Genomic DNA, 17,032 nt, shown 5'->3' with positions numbered 1-17,032 from the left:
TCACCCTTCAGTCTGTTCTGTTGTTCTCCACCGTCTGAAACAAGTAACACAAAGCGCCAGTGGACAAACTGGACCAGATCCCAGAGGAATTAAGTACAACTTCAGTTTGGTCATTTCTAAGGCTGCCTGTCTAACCATACATACAATGCAGCCCTTCCCTTTTTGCACATTTTGTTACGTTACAGCCGTATTCTAAGATTGATAAAAAAATAGTGATAATCCTCAAACATCAACACACAATAGCCCATAATGATGAAGCAAAAACTGATTTTTTTAAAAACATTTAGCAAATGTATAAAAAATGAAAAACATGTCCCTTATTTACATTAGAATTCAGACCCTTTCCTATGATACTCGAAATTGAGCCTGTTTCCATTGAACATCCTTGAGATGTTTTTACAACTTGATTGGAGTCCACCTGTGCTAAATTCAATTGATTGGACATGATTTTGAAAGGCACACAACTGTCTATATATGGTCCCACAGATGACAGTGCATGTCAGAGCAAAAACCAAGCCATGAGTGTGAAGGAATTGTTCTTAGACAAGACAAGATTGTGTCGAGGCACAGATCTGGGGAAGAGTACCAAAAAATGTCTGCATCATTGAAGATCCCCAAGAACACAGTGGCCTCCATCATTCTTAAATGGAAGACGTTTGAAACCACCAAGACTCTTCCTAGAGCTGGCCACCCGGCCAAACTGAGAAATCTGGGGAGAAGGGCCTTGGTCAGGGAGATGACCAAGAACCCCATAGTCACTTTGACAGAGCTCCAGAGTTCCTCTGTGGAGATGGGATAGCCTTCTAGAAGGACAACCATCTCTGCAGCATTCCACCAATCAGGCCGTTATGGTAGAGTAGCCAGACGGAAGCCACTCCTCAGTAGAAGGCACATGACAGTCCGCTTGGAGTTTGCCAAAATGCACCTAAAGGACTCTCAGACCATGAGAAACAAGATTCTCTGGTCTGATGAAACCAAGATTGAACTCTTTGGCCTGAATGCCAAGCATCACGTCTGGAGGAATCCTGGCACCATCCCTACGATGAAGCATGGTGGTGGCATCATCATGCTGTGGGGATGTTTTTCAGCGGCAGGGACTGGGAGACTAGTCAGGATAGAGGGAAAGCTGATCGGAGCAAAGTACAGAGTTCCTTGATGAAAACCAGCTGTGAAGGTTCACCTTCCAAACAGACAACGACCCTAAGCACACAGCCAAGACAACGCAGGAGTGGTTTTTGAACAAGTCTCTGTATGTCCTTGAGTGGACCAGCCAAAGCCCGGACTTGAACCTGATCGAACATCTCTGGAAAGACCTGAAAATAGCTGTGCAGCGATGCTCCCCATCCATCCTCACAGAGCTTGCAAGGATTTGCAGAGAATACTCTGAGAAACTCCCCAAATAAAGCTATGCCAAGCTTGTAGCATCATTCCCAAGAAGACTCGAGGCTGTAAATGCTGCCAAAGGTGCTTCAACAAAGTACTGAGTAAAGGGTCTGAATATTTGGGTAAATGTGATATTCTCATTTTTTTTATTTTATATACATTTGCAAAAATGTTTTTGCTTTGTCAATATGCGGTATTGTGTGTAGATTGATGAGGATTTTGTATTTATTTAGAATAAGGCTGTAACATAACAAAATGTGGAAAAAGTCAAGGGGTCTGAATACTTTCCGAATGCACTGTACATACAGCAGGCCTACCTTCCCATACCCAGACTAATAACTCAGCTGTCAAGCTAGAGTTGACCTTCTGAGTGACCTCAATTCAACCTATCATAGATTATGTGTGCCCCCTGCTAGCCTCCCCTCAGCCAGTGGACAGCATGGTCTGACACTCACCCAATTATCCTCATTCTGGAGCTGGCTGGATGATTGCCAGGCAGTAAAAACACATATTTCTGGTCTTTGTGCATATTAAGTACAAGCAACAAAAACATTTGCAAAATGTTACAACAGAGTAATATATTTCTAGCAGCCCTGTGTCACGTATTATTGTCCCCCTCAACATCCACATCTGTGATAATATTGGCAGATTGTCAACAAATTCTCACACACAGTGTTGTTGTAATTGATTTGGTGTGTGTGTAGGTGTGTGTTTGTGTAGGTGTGTGTGTGTACATGTTTGCTTGCGTGCGCGTGTGTGCGCGTGTGTGTGTGTGTGTGTGTGTGTGTGTGGTGTGTGTGTGTGTGTGTGTGTGTGTGTGTCTGTGAAAGATGCTCTGTCCTACTTTGTTTGTGTTTTTTATGTACATGTGTGTATTTGTGCCTGAAAGTGAGTGTGTGTGTTTGCCTGTACGTGTTTTCACATGAGTAGCTCAGGCAAGTAAAGTGTTGATTAGGACTCACACTGTGTGTCTCTGTAGCAATTAACACATACTCAAAATGGCTAATTAGTCTGTTTTACTCTCTCTCTTTCTCCTCTCTCTCTCTCGCTCACTTGCTCTTGCTCTCATTCTGTTTTTTTGTCCGAAGTAATGTGTTTACTGGGCAATATGGTGACATCCAAGAGTGCAAGGCAAAAGAAATTGTCCACAAAAAAACAGATACAATACCTGAAATCTTTGTTTGAATTTTATTTGTCATGTCATGACTCATAGGAAGTATATTTTTAAGAAAGGAACATTATTTAATTCTCGGGTAATGAAAACTGTTTCAGGAATCCCATACTATGAGTTACCTCTCTACCCTGTATGTTTTCTGCCACTGTTGCTATGGTTTTTGATGAATATCCCTAATGATAACAATATGGCGGTCATCTAAGTCAGAAAATGAAACATTTTCCTCTGCTTTGAATTACTGAGAAAGCACAGAGCATTTACCTACAATACAAGGAAATATAATTAACTTCTATGACATTACATGACATACAGTTCTCTTTTAATCAAAGGTCAAATAGGCGGTGCTTATATTTGTCCTGTTTCATACATGTAACATGACCCATGATAAGACCCAGATGCAGCCACAGGAGGCAGACAATTCGAATCTCAGATGTTTATTACAAAACAGGGCCAGGGAAACGGCAGGTCAAGTGCAGGCAGAGGTCGGTAATCCAAGGCAGCATCAATCAGGGGCAGAACGGCAGGCAGATTCAGGGTAGGCTGAATGGTCAGAATCGGGAAGATTAAAAAACAGAAACTAGAGATACTGAAAACACGTTGGTAAGACTTGACAAGACAAGATGAACTGGCAACAGACCAACAGAAAACGGACCAGGGGTGGTGAGGAACAGGGAGTGGTTGAAGAAGGCCAGCCGGAGCTTGCCGCGGAGTCTTATTCTGAGCATACACAGTGCAGGCGGCGATGAATGCAGAGACGTCAGGAACCAAGGAGGCCAGCAAAAATGTTGTTGAACAAAGGCCAGGGTCTGACGGGAGCCAGGATGATAGGCAATTAGAGAGAAATGAGCCCATTCCAGGACCGGGTAACCGGGAAGAGTCCGGGACAAACATCTGGTTAGCCGGGCCGGATCCGGATGGATTAAGTTGGGAGCTATGGTGAATCGATGCTTGAGGTCTGAGAATGCACAATCAGCAGCTGGAGAACATGTGAACGGGACCTTGGGAGAGGTGAGTGCTGAAAGGGGGGAAGCCAGAGTCCTGTAACCCTGGATGAAACGGCAATAGAAATGGGCAAACCCAGGAAGAGTTGCAACTGCAGGAGAACCAGTTCAATGTCATGGAGAACATCGTTAACAAGGGCCTGGAACACTGCAGGAGTGTTGATCAGTCCAAATGGTATCACCAGGTATTTGTAGTGCCTGCTTGCCATATTAAAGGCTGTCTTCCACTCGTCTCTTTCCTGTATCCGCACCAGATAGTAGGCGTGCCGAAGGTCCAAATTTGAGAAGATCATAGCCCCTGGAGAGGCTCGAAAGCCGAGGTGATGAGTGGTATCGGGTAACGTTTTTTAACCATGATGTCATTAAGGCCACAGTACTCAATACATGGCGGGGGAGGCAGATGTACTTTTCCATTGCCTTGGTCTCCGGACCAGACAAGGAAAAAAGCAGCCTCTGAGGTGGTGTAGTGCCGGGGAGAAGGTCGATAATGCAGTTGTAGGGCCGACGCGGAGGAAGCGATGTGGCACGGGCCTTGTTGAAAACCTCCCAGAGGTCCTGGTACTCCGCAGGAATGGCAAAAAGGTCTGAGGCTTTTCCCAAGCCCGCAGGAAGACGTCCCGGGGCAGGCTGCGCCGACTTCAGACAATGAGTGTGGCAAAACGGGCTCCAACGCTTGATAGAACCAACAATCCAGTCAATAAGGGGATTGTGCCTCTGGAGCCATGAAACCCCCAAAACCACAGGTACCTGAGGAGATTCGATGAGCAGAAATTGCATAGACTCACTGTGGTTACCTGACACTCGCAGGTTGATAGGAACCGTATTGTGGGTGACATTGCCAATAGAGCGCCCATCCAGCGCTCTGATGTCCATGAGAATGGAGAGGGGTTGAGTTGGTGTTCCCATCTCTGACACCAGGGTAGTGTCCATAAAACTCTCGTCAGCCCCAGAGTCAATGAGAGATTTTGACTGGTCACCCCACAGCAGGATGGCATGGCGATGGGTACGAGAACTGGGAAATTGGAAATTCTCCCTATGGCCCACCAACGTACTCCTACCTACTGATGAGCCAGGTCTTTTAATGGACAGGTAGAAATGTCATGAGCTGTAGTTCCACAATACAGACAGCTCTTGGTGTTCAGTCTGCTTAAACTTTTGGTAGTAGACAATCTAGCTCTGCCAAGTTGCATAGGCTCCGGAGGAGGCGAGTCGGCAGACCTCGGTGATTCCCGGGGGCACTCGGGTAACCTCGGACTCTCTTGGTAATGTAGATGCCGGGGACTTCCGGGATTCCTCACAGGCGAGGTGGGATCCTTGGACAAGTGAGTGTGACTGGGAATAGACCTTCTCTCCCTCCTAGGTTCCCGTAGCCACCCATCGATCCGTATGGTCAAGGCGATGAGAGTCGAGATCCATGGGCAGCTCACGTGCTGCGAGCTCTTCTTTAACCTCCTCCTATAATCAATTAAGGAACATGTTGAACAGGGATTCTGGGTTCCAGGCACTCTTGGTGGCCATGTGCAGGAAATCGACTGCATAGTCTGCCACACTAAGGGAGTCTTGACGTAGTAGAAGTAGCTTCGAGCAGCCTCTCTCCCGGACAACCGATTGTTGCTCACACACCGCCGTAGCCCAGGGCTCTCCCAGATATCAGTGTTATAAGGTACTCTATCTTCGAGCGGTCCGAGGGAAAAGAAGGGGGCTGCAGCTCAAAAGATGAGGGAGCACGGGGAGAGAAACGCCCGACAGGTTCCTGAATCTCCAGCGTAGCGCTTTGGAGGAGGTAAGCAGGGTTCTCAGGAAGCCGGGGTGGGCTGGGGAGACACGCTGCTGACAGCAGGGTTACTGAGATGCTGGAAGGTTACTGTTGTGACTGGCTGCCTAATAGACAATCCGCGGGAATTTCTCCAGCAATGTATTGACAGCGCGGTCATGGCATGCCGCCAATGTCTGGAATCATTCCATAAGATTTCGACGTAACTCCTCGTGTTTTCCAATGGTGGCTCCTTGGGAAGAGACGGAGTTGCGGAGCTGGTCCGAGTCTGCTGGATCAGTCATGGCCAGTTCGTTCTAACACGACCCAGGATAAGTCCCAGATGCAGACACAGGTGGCAGACATTTAGAATCTCAGATGTTTATTACAAAAGAGGGGGCAGGCAAACGGCAGGTCAAGGGCAGGCAGTGGTCAGTAATCCAAGGCAATGTTAATCATGGGCAGAACGGCAGGCAGGCTCAGGGCAGGCAGAATGTTCAGAATCGGTAAGACTAGAAAACACAAACTAGAGATACTGGAAAACGGGAAAACACGCTGGTAAGACTTGACAAGACAACGCCGGTATAAGTGCACAGAGGATAATGGGGAGAAATGGGAGACACCTGATGGGGGGTGGAGACAAGCACAAGACAGGTGAAACAGATTAGGGTGCGACAACATGTACAAATATTCACCTGTACAAGTGTGTGGTGTGAAATGGAAATATGTTTCTAGCATATCCCACTCCCCCTGAGACACCCTCAGAGAGGGGTAATGCCTCTTTATCAGTGAGTGGTATTTATGCTGAACCATAAAAGGCCCTGAAAGAAGATGTTTTGTAGCAAAAAAAAGGCCCTGAAAGAAGATGTATTGTAGCAAAAAAAAGGCCCTGAAAGAAGATGTATTGTAGCAAAGGATATTAGTGATTATAGTTATTACATACAGGCATGTAGGCTTTGTATGGTTATGATTGTAGAACATTTAAGACAACACTTTTGCCCGGGGAAATATAGACATAGATTTTTCAGAGGAGGCTGGTGGGAGGAGCTATAGGAGGACTGGCTCATTGTAATGGCTGGAATGTAATTACTCCGTTCCATTGATTCCATTCCAGCCATTACAATGAGCCTGTCCTCCTATAGCTCCTCCCACCAGCCACCTCTATGTGAATCGTAGGCCATGTCATTTCTGTCACATACTGTAGTGTGACAAAGTCAACAAAGCTCCCAAGCTGCGTATCCTTACCTTGTGTCTGAACTCACAGCCATTTTCAATGGGTACATGTAAGCCTTGGTGAGGGTACTCACACACCTATCTCTCAATCAATCGTAGGCCTAAGAGTAACATTCATGTACTACATTTTACATTTACGTCATTTAGCAGACGCTCTTATCCAGAGCGCATACATTTTCATACTGGTTCTCGTGGGAATCGGACCCACAACCCTGGCATTGCAAGTGCCATGCTCAACCAAGACTACGAACTTAAAATCGGCTAAACAAGATATCTGAAATTTAACATTTTAAATCATGATTTAACAAATTGAAATCACATTCACTGATATGGCCTGACATCATAGCATGTAATATTCCCTTCTTACTTTCCCAATCAACAGAATCTCAGTGGAAATTTACAGGGCATTCCATTCTGTGGAGCTGCACAGCTGGAACAGGAGCTGGGAATGCAATGTCTTGATTTTAGTTGACAGGTTTCATTCGCACTGCGGCTTGCTTTGCTTGTGAGCTGCAGTGGATCCCATGCTTAAAGACCAGAGGTCTCTCTCCGAGCAGCTCAAGGACATTAGATGAAGTAAGAGCCGTTTATTCTGCTACACCGCTCCTCGATGGGTTCGCTGGCGAGAAACGCAGGCGCGGTGCTAAAGAGAAATCCTTCCTGGGACCTGTGTGTTGTACAATGATTGGTTAAAATTTATACTACTACAGAGTCAGAGACATTAAAGTTTGTCAACCAAATCAGGAGAGTTGTAAATCATATATATTAATATAGTACAGTAAAATATTGTACAATTATACAGTATATAGCATATAGAACCCATAAGTATCCTTCCCGTGCCATAAAATAGAGCGTTTGACAAATACATTTAGGAATAATGGAGATGAACTGTAAAAGACAATAACAAATTCATTAAAAAAATGTACATAATGAGATGATCATAAGTGATCATATCAATGGAGCATCTCCCATTTGTTTTAAACAACTGGGTCGGCTATATCCAAACCAGGCCATGCATATTTACACTTTGCCCGTGGAGGGAAACCACACGATTGTAAACGTCCTGGTGTTATAATTTTCTTTCAGCAGATACACAGTATTCAGCAGTATTTCGCACGGGGTGTGAAAATTAAACTTTGCATTTAGTTACATTTGATGGTGACGGTGAAGATGGTGCTGGGGGTAGATTAGTGACATACATTCATACATCTAACTACTTTCAATTCATGTTGGGTTAGCACTTTTAATTTAGTGGGTATACCTGTGAGACAGTGTTGTTTATTTCCTCCTCGCGCCTCTTCACTGCCATTTGTTTTCTACTGCATATACAGGAGCTTTGTGTACATTAAACACGTAGAGGGAGGTGGTGAACTGAAAATCAATACAATCTCCTCCGGCTGTCACTACCTCCCTGTCTTCCTCCCGCTTTGACAGGTCTTTACCTGGCCCTGATTAGATCCCTTGGCATCCTAAGGGCGATGCTCGCTTGCATGATAATGTTGTCCATTTAGAATAGAGAACAGGGGCCTCCGGTGAAGAGAGAGCGAGAAAGAAAGAGAGAAAGTGAGAAAGAGAAAGACAACAACTTTGTCCTCTGTTAAGAACCTTTCAAATCGTTTTGTTGGATTGCTGCTTGCTTCGCTCTTCTCTCTTTATCTGGAGTTACAGGAAGGGCCACGGCGTTACATTATTGGCATGATAATTACGGGTGACCCCATTAACCACAGGATAGTTCTATGGGAGAGAAGAAAAGCTCTAGATGATAATGTCCTTTCTAGGGGTTTTCACTGAGCTCATTAACCCGTCCTAAAACTCTTAAACTTTCATTCGTAATGAAAAGGAAGGAAATTAACATTACATTTTGTGGGGATTTAATAATGCATGTATTGCTCCACCTTTGACATAGCAATGCAAAATGTTTCCCTCAATCCTAATCTTTGTTCAGTATCAATATTAAAACCAACTTAGTGTCCAATAAATATATCGGTCTGCATATACTCCTGCAATTGGAACGCTGAAATATCAGTTGGGTATACAAAATATCTATGAGATTCAATGGAATATACAGTATGTCTGCCAAATATATCTATTTTTAAATGTCCCAAAAAATAAATGAGAACGCATAAGACCTCTTTTGGTCATATCTGAATCCTTTCATTTTAAAAAGTTGTTCTCCTTATTACTTGTTACATGTGACAATGCCATCGGTCTATTGACATAGTCAGAGGCCTTACTCAGCACTCTGCGACTAGAATACCAATTCTATTATACATAGACTACAGTAGCTTTCAATTACTGTGATATAACTTAGAATTTAGAACATTAAACTAAAGCTACTGTTGAATGGAAGCCCTAGAACACAGGTATCAAACTCATTCCATGGAAGGCCACGTTTCTGTGGGTTTCCACTCCTCCCTTGTACTTGATCGATGAATTAAGGTGACTAATTAGTAAGGAACTCCCCACACCTGGTTATTTAGGGCTTATTAACTGAAAGGAAAAACTAAAACCTGCATACACTAGGCCCTCCATGGAATGAGGTTGACACCCGGCCCTAGAAAATACTCTAATCCCCTAAATATAATAGAGTAGAATGGAACAACTGTAGCAAATGTAACTTGCATGATACAGCCTCTTATTTACAAAAGCCTATTTTACAATGATAGAAGTGGCCCTTTGAAATTAAAGAAAAGTATTCTAATCTCACAAACACACTACTCCCTCTATGGAGAGAGAGTGAGATAGAGAGAGAGAGAAAGACAGAGAGAGAGAGAGGCTGCTGTGTGTAGTATGGGTTGCGTGCAGCATAATCTTTAGGATCCCTAAGAGGATCGAAGCCAGGTAATTACAGATTTCTGATCCTGTAAATTGAAGTCAGTCACTGGTCTATCAGATTTGATAAAAAATATAGCAAATATGGAGTGAAAATAAGTGCCATATCATTCATTCACACCCAAGCCTTACATACAGAGAGGAGAGATTTGTTAGCCTGTAAGACCATGACAAATATCATTGTAATACCTGCAATTTTGTAATACCTGCAATGAGGTATTCCAGTTTTCATAAAGCATTATGAAGCTAATCCACTACAGGCATTTGACTACAACAGTAACCTACCAGGGTTGATGCTGAGTTTCTGTGAAGGAGCTGTCCCTTGCTGCAGAAGCCTACATTAAGCAAATGTTGAAGTGGCCAGAATTCTAAATTATACAAGAGGAATTCAAACACCTCTCGAGGCCAAAGATACAGTAGTACATGGATAACGTTAGCTAGGCTAGGGGTTAGGGTTAAGGTTAGTGTTCATTTTAGGAGTTAGATTAAAGGGTTAAGGTTAGTGTTAGGGGAAGGGTTAGCTAAAAGAGTTAAGACTAGGATTAGGGGAAGGGTTAGCTAACATGCTAGGTAGTTAAAAATGTGTTAATTAGATCGCTCATCAAGACCAGTATCATAGGGCTGCTTGGAATGTTTGATCTGTGAGATAAGCTTAGACAGATGATCACTAACTGCCTTGCATTTGCTCAATTCCATGTCCATTTTACATTTTACATTTTACATTACATCTCTCTCATCATCACTCAATGCCTAGGTTTACCTCCACTGTATTCACATCCTACCATACCTTTGTCTGTACATTATACCTTGAAGCTATTTTATCACCACCAGAAACCTGCTCCTTTTACTCTCTATTCTGGACGTAATAGACGACCAATTCTCATAGCTTTTAGCCGTACCCTTATCCTGCTCCTCCTCTGTGCCTCTGGTGATGTAGAGGTGAATCCAGGTCCTGCAGTACCTAGCTCCACTCCTATTCCCCAGGCGCTCTCTTTTGATGACTTCTGGAACCGTAATAGCCTTGGTTTCATGCATGTTAACATTAGAAGCCTTCTCCCTAAGTTTGTTTTATTCACTGCTTTAGCAAACTCTGCCAACCCGGATGTCCTAGCCGTGTCTGAATCCTGGCTTAGGAAGTCCACCAAAAACTCTGAAATCAGTTTTTCTGGATCCATACAAAAGCCTGTTGAACCTCTCTTTCGTGTCGTCTGAGATTCCAAAAGATTGGAAAGCAGCTGCTGTCATCCCCCTCTTCAAAGGAGGGGACACTCTTGACCCAAACTGCTACAGACCTATATCTATCCTAGCCTGCCTTTCTAAGGTCTTCGAAAGCCAAGTCAACAAACAAATTACCGACCATTTCGAATCCCACCGCACCTTCTCCGCTATGCAATCTGGTTTCAGAGCTGGTCATGGGTGCACCTCAGCCACGCTCAAGGTCCTAAACGATATCGTAACCGCCATCGAAAAGAAACAATACTGTGCTGCCGTATTCATTGACCTGGCCAAGGCTTTCGACACTGTCAATCACCACATCCTCATCGGCAGACTCAATAGCCTTGGTTTCTCAAATGATTGCCTCGCGTGGTTCACCAACTACTTCTCTGATAGAGTTCAATGTGTCAAATCGGAGGGCCTGTTGTCCGGGCCTCTGGTAGTCTCTATGGGGGTGCCAAAGGGTTCAATTCTTGGGCCAACTCTTTTCTCTGTATACATCAATGATGTCGCTCTTGCTGCTGGTGAGTCTCTGATCCACCTCTACGCAGACGACACCATTCTGTATACTTCTGGCCCTTCTTTGGACACTGTGTTAACAACCCTCCAGACGAGCTTCAATGCTATACAACTCTCCTTCCGTAGCCTCCAACTGCTCTTAAATACAAGTAAAACTAAATGCATGCTCTTCAACCGATCGCTGCCCGCACCTGCACGCCCGTCCAGCTTCACTACTCTGGACGGTTCTTACTTAGAATATGTGGACAACTACAAATACCTAGGTGTCTGGTTAGACTGTAAGCTCTCCTTCCAGACTCACATCAAACATCTCCAATCTAAAGTTAAATATAGAATTGGCTTCCTATTTCGCAACAAAGCATCCTTCACTCATGCTGCCAAACATACCCTCGTAAAACTGACCATCCTACCGATCCTCGACTTCGGCGATGTCATTTACAAAATAGCCTCCAACACCCTACTCAATAAACTGGATGCAGTCTATTACAGTGCCATCCGTTTTGTCACCAAAGCCCCATATACTAGCCACCACTGCGACCTGTACGCTCTCGTTGGCTGGCCCTCGCTTCATACTCGTCGTCAAACCCACTGGCTCCAGGTCATCTACAAGACCCTGCTAGGTAAAGTCCCCCCTTATCTCAGCTCACTGGTCAATTCCTCCTTTGGCCGTCTCTCCTTCCAGTTCTCCGCTGCCAATGATTGGAACGAACTACAAAAATCTCTGATACTGGAATCACTTATCTCCCTCACTAGCTTTAAGCACCAGCTGTCAGAGCAGCTCACAGATCACTGCACCTGTACATAGCCCATCTATCATTTAGCCCAAACAACTACCGCTTCCCCTACTGTATTTATTTATTTATTTATTTTGCTCCTTTGCACCCCATTATTTATATTTCTACTTTGCACTTTCTTCCACTACAAATCTACCATTCCAGTGTTTTACTTGCTATATTGTATTTACTTTGCCACCATGGCCTTTTTTTGCCTTTACCTCCCTTATCTCACCTCATTTGCTCACACTGTATACAGAGTTATTTTTCTACTGTATTATTGACTGTATGTTTGTTTTACTCCATGTGTAACTCTGTGTCGAACTGTTTTGCTTTATCTTGGCCAGGTCGCAATTGTAAATGAGAACTTGTTCTCAACTTGCCTACCTGGTTAAATAAAGGTGAAATAAAATAAATAAATAAATGCAATTTGAGCAAAATGAACAGATATTGACATTTGAATGGAGATAATAGTACAAGAAATACCCATAACTTAATATTTTTATGGAGAGGATACTATAGTGAAGGTTTGAATTAATACGCTCGTCATTGTCGGTGATATGTTTTTCTATATGTGAAAAAAACACCAACACCCAGCAACAAACATCATTCCAGATCACACACCAGCTAGGGCAAAAAAAAAATAATGTTTTTGAATTCCCGAAAGAGGCAGAGGAAAGATTCCATTTTGTGTGGCCAGAGAGCTCCCTGTCATCCAGCAATATTAAAATGACCTCACGGGAAGGAATGACTGATTGAATTTGTTAGCCTGAGACAGAACCCTTTGCATTTTGTGAATAACCCAATTTTCTGTTGCATCTGCTAGGCCACTGAAAAGTTGTTCGCTGTGCTCTTGTCATCCTGAGATACAACATAAATCATAGCCGCCATTTTATCTCACTGTGGAAAGTGACAGGACAAAAATAATCCTTGGCGACCCGTTTGTCATTCAGTGTGTGCATTTTAGGTGCACTTATACAGGTACTTGATTGTGATCACATCAGTATTCATTTGAATGTTTCCATCACAATTAAATCTATATTAAGACACATTTGACTGATGTGTAAAGTTAAATGGTTATTGTTTAAATTGCTAAGCATAATCTGTATAAAAAACCTGCTGTGTCTAAGAATCAAATGGGACACACAAAACAACAACAAGAGCTTATCTAATGAGTGACATTCTTGGTCTCAAACCAACTTAGTCTTAGAGCATTTCATATTATTCAATACGTAAATCCAAAACACCCAATTTAGCATGATTTGTTGTTTTTCTTATGGCATGTATTAATTTGTGGATCCATTTCGTATATGTTATGATTTACAATTCGTATGATATATTATGAATTGCAATTCATACAATATGTTATGAATTGGTAAACGTATGATATGTTACTAATTCCAATTTGTTGTGGCTAGCATTAGCTAGGTGGCAAACGCTAACATTAGCTGGCTGGCTGGCTAATGTTAGCTAGGCTAGGGGTTAGGGTTAGGGTTAAGGTTAGGTTTAAGGTTAGGAATTAGCTAAAAGGGTTAGGGGAAGGGTTCGCTAACATACCAAGTAGTTGCAAAGTAGCTAAAAAGTAGTAAGTCATTGAAAAGTTGCTAATTAGCTCAAATGCTAAAGTTGGTTTCTGACAGATTGTGCAGAAACTCTTTGGTTGTGCAAATCCACAATTTCATCAGCTGTCAGGGTGGCTGGTCTCAGACAATCCCGCAGGTGAAGAAGCCGGATGTGGAGGTCCTTGGCTGGCATGGTTACACGTGGTCTGCGGTTGTGAGGCCGCTGGACGTACTGCCAAATTTTCTAAAACAACGTTGGAGGCAGCTTATAGTAGAGAAATTAACATTCAATTCTCTGGCAACAGCTCTGATGGACATTCCTACAGTCAGCATGCCAATTGCATGCTCCCTCAAAACTTGAGACATCTGTGGCACTCTGTTGTGTGACAAAACTGCACATTTTAGGGTGGCCTTTTATTGTCCCTAGCACAATGTGCACCTGTGTAATGATCTTGCTGTTGAATCAGCTTCTTGATATGTCAAACTTGTCAGGTTGTTGGATTGTCTTGGCAAAGGAGAACTGCTCACTAACAGGGATGTAAACAAATATGTGTACAAACATTTTGATAAATAAGCTTTTTGTATGTATGGAAAATGTGTGGGATCTTTTATTTCAGCTCATGAAGATATGCATTTATAGTTTTATTCAGTACAATTTAAGATACTCGGATTTAGTTTACTATGTTACGTCTAGTCTATGAGACCAGGCTGCTCAGACAGATATCCTCAAAAGCAGATGCAATTCTTCTGACAACTATCGAAATGGAAGAGCAAACCATAATAATACAGTCTATCTCTCTTTAACGCCTCACACATGTCTGCCATCCGCTAAAGCGAAAAGTTGGATCAGATCCATGGCAGAGCTGCTTAGCACACAAGATGGCACTGCATCTGTGCTGTGAAGTCACACACTTCCAATTACATAATTATATTTCATCTCCCCTGAAAAAACGTTTCTCATTCATTTTCTCCCTCTCTCTGTTTCCATCTCTCTGTTTCCGTCTGTCTGTCTGTCTGTCTGTCTGTCTGTCTGTCTGTCTGTCTGTCTGTCTGTCTGTCTGTCTGTCTGTCTGTCTGTCTGTCTGTCTGTCTGTCTGTCTGTCTGTCTGTCTGTCTGTCTGTCTGTCTGTCTGTCTGTCTGTCTGTCTGTCTGTCTCTCTCTCTCTCTCTCTCTCTCTCTCTCTCTCTCTCTCTCTTTCTCCGCATTTGCTATGTACACTATACATTATTTAATTGACTGGTATTAGTCGACTGTTGCTGTGATGAGACGGTGGGAAAGTAAAACATTGAGAGGAGCGAGCTACATTAAGGAGGCACTGCTGTCTGTCCAGATGCCCAGAGCTATATGTTCCAAATGGTACCAAATTACCACTCTTTTTGAACATGACACACAAGGCTCTTATCAAAAGTAGGGCACTGTATAGGGAATAGGATGCCATTTGGGAAGCATGGTCAATCTCTAAATCTTTCAGCAAAATGTCCTGCAAAAAGTATTTGCTCAGCCTCGCTACTTAATACCAAGCAAATCAATACAACAGGAAATCAGAAGCTACTGTGTAGTCATGATAGTATCCTTTCAGTAACAATGCTGTGAATAACAAGCGAAATCCCTGAGCCAAGGCTCAAATATATTGTTTATAAAGGAACTACTGTACTAGACACAAACAAGACTTGTTTTATCCACTTGTGAGCGTACAGTCACACTACTGCATTTCAAAAGTATTCAGACACCTTGACTTTTTTCACATTACAGCCTTATTCTAAAATTTATTAAATTGTTTTTTTCCCCTCATCAATCTACACACAATACCCCATAATGACAGAGCAAAACAAGTTTTTTGAAATTTTGCAAATGTATAAACAAAGAACTGAAATACAGAATTTACATAAGTATTCAGACCCTTTACTCAGTACTTTGTTGTACATTGAGTTTCTCACATTCTTCTCTGGAGATCCTCTCAAGCTCTATCATGTTGGATGGGGAGCGTTGCTGCACAGCTATTTTCAGGTCTCTCCAGATGGCTGGGTCACTCAAGGACATTCAGAGACTTGTCCTGAAGCCACTCCTGCGTTATCTTGGCTGTGTGCTTAAGGTTGTTGTCCTGCTGGAAGGTGAACCTTTGCCCCAGTCTAAGGTCCTGGGCGCTCTGGAGCAAGTTTTCATTCTCTGTACTTTGCTATATTCATCTTTCCCTCGATCCTGACTAGTCTCCCAGTCGCTGCCGCTGAAAACAATCCCCACAGCATGATGCTGCTACTACCATGCTTCACAGTAGGGATGGTGCCAGGTTTCCTCCAGACGTGACGCTTGGCATTCAGGCCAAAGTGTTCAATCTTGGTTTCATCAGAACAGGGAATCTTGTTTCTCATGGTCTGAGAGTCCTTTAGTTGCCTTTTGGCAAACTCCAAGCGGGCTGTCATGTGCCTTCTACTGAGGAGTGGCTTCCGTCTGGCCACTCTACCACAAAGGCCTGATTGGTGGAGTGCTGCATGGATGGTTGTCCTCCTGAAAGGTTTTCCCATCTCCACAGAGGAACTCTGGAGCTATGTCACATTGACCATCAGGTTCTTGGTCATCTCCCTGACCAAGGCCCTTCTCCCCAGATTGCTCAGTTTGCAATCTGGGGAGCCAGCTTTAGGTTCTTGGTGGTTCCAAACTTATTCCATTTAAGAATGATGGAGGTCACTGTGTTCTTGGGGACCTTCAATGCTGCAGACATTTTTTGGTACCCTTCCCCAGATCTGTGCCTCGACACAATCCTGTCTCGGAGCTCTACGGACAATTCCTTCGACCTCATGCCTTGTTTTTTTCTGCTCTGACATGCACTGTCAACTGTGGGACCATATATTGGCAGTTGTGTGCCTTTCCAAAGCATGTACAATCAATTGAATTTAGCACAGGTGGACTCCAATCAAGTTGTAGAAACATCTCAAGGATGATCAATGGAAACAGGATGCACCTGAGCTCAATTTCAAGTCTCATAGCAAAGCGTCTGAATACTTCTGTAAATAAGGTATTTCTGTTTTTTATTTACAATACATTTTCAATAATGTCTAATAACCTGTTTTCACTTTGTCATTATGGGCTATTGTGTGTAGATTGATGAGGAAAAAAATGTAATTTAATATATTTTAGAATAAGGTAAATGAGACAACAAAATGTGGAAAAAGTCAAGGGGTCTGAATACTTTCCGAATGCACTGTATAATGGTGAATGACGGCAAACCAAAGAGAGAACATGAAAGGCCTTTAGGTCTTTCGATATCACTTGGTATGAAACCACATCCAGTTACATCAACATCTACATCAATTTAGCGCATTCTGTGTTCCTCAGAGGCCTGTCAGCTAGGAAGACAACAACAGACAAGCTGGAAGGTCTCAATGAGACAGACAAAGCTATCAGGGAGTGTCATTAGTTTGCAATGCTGCAGATTTTTTAATTAAGACAACATACTAGTCAGAAACACTTGCAAATGCCAATGAAGAATTGTGCACACCCACGCACCACTCACATGCATGCGCACACACATACACACATACACACACTTACACACGCACATGCACACCCGCACAGACACACACACACA

The sequence above is a fragment of the Salmo salar genome, chromosome 16 (genome assembly GCF_965601325.2).
Source record: "Salmo salar chromosome 16, fSalSal1, whole genome shotgun sequence".
Lineage (NCBI taxonomy): Eukaryota > Metazoa > Chordata > Actinopteri > Salmoniformes > Salmonidae > Salmo > Salmo salar.
Note: the sequence above shows the minus strand (reverse complement) of the source record.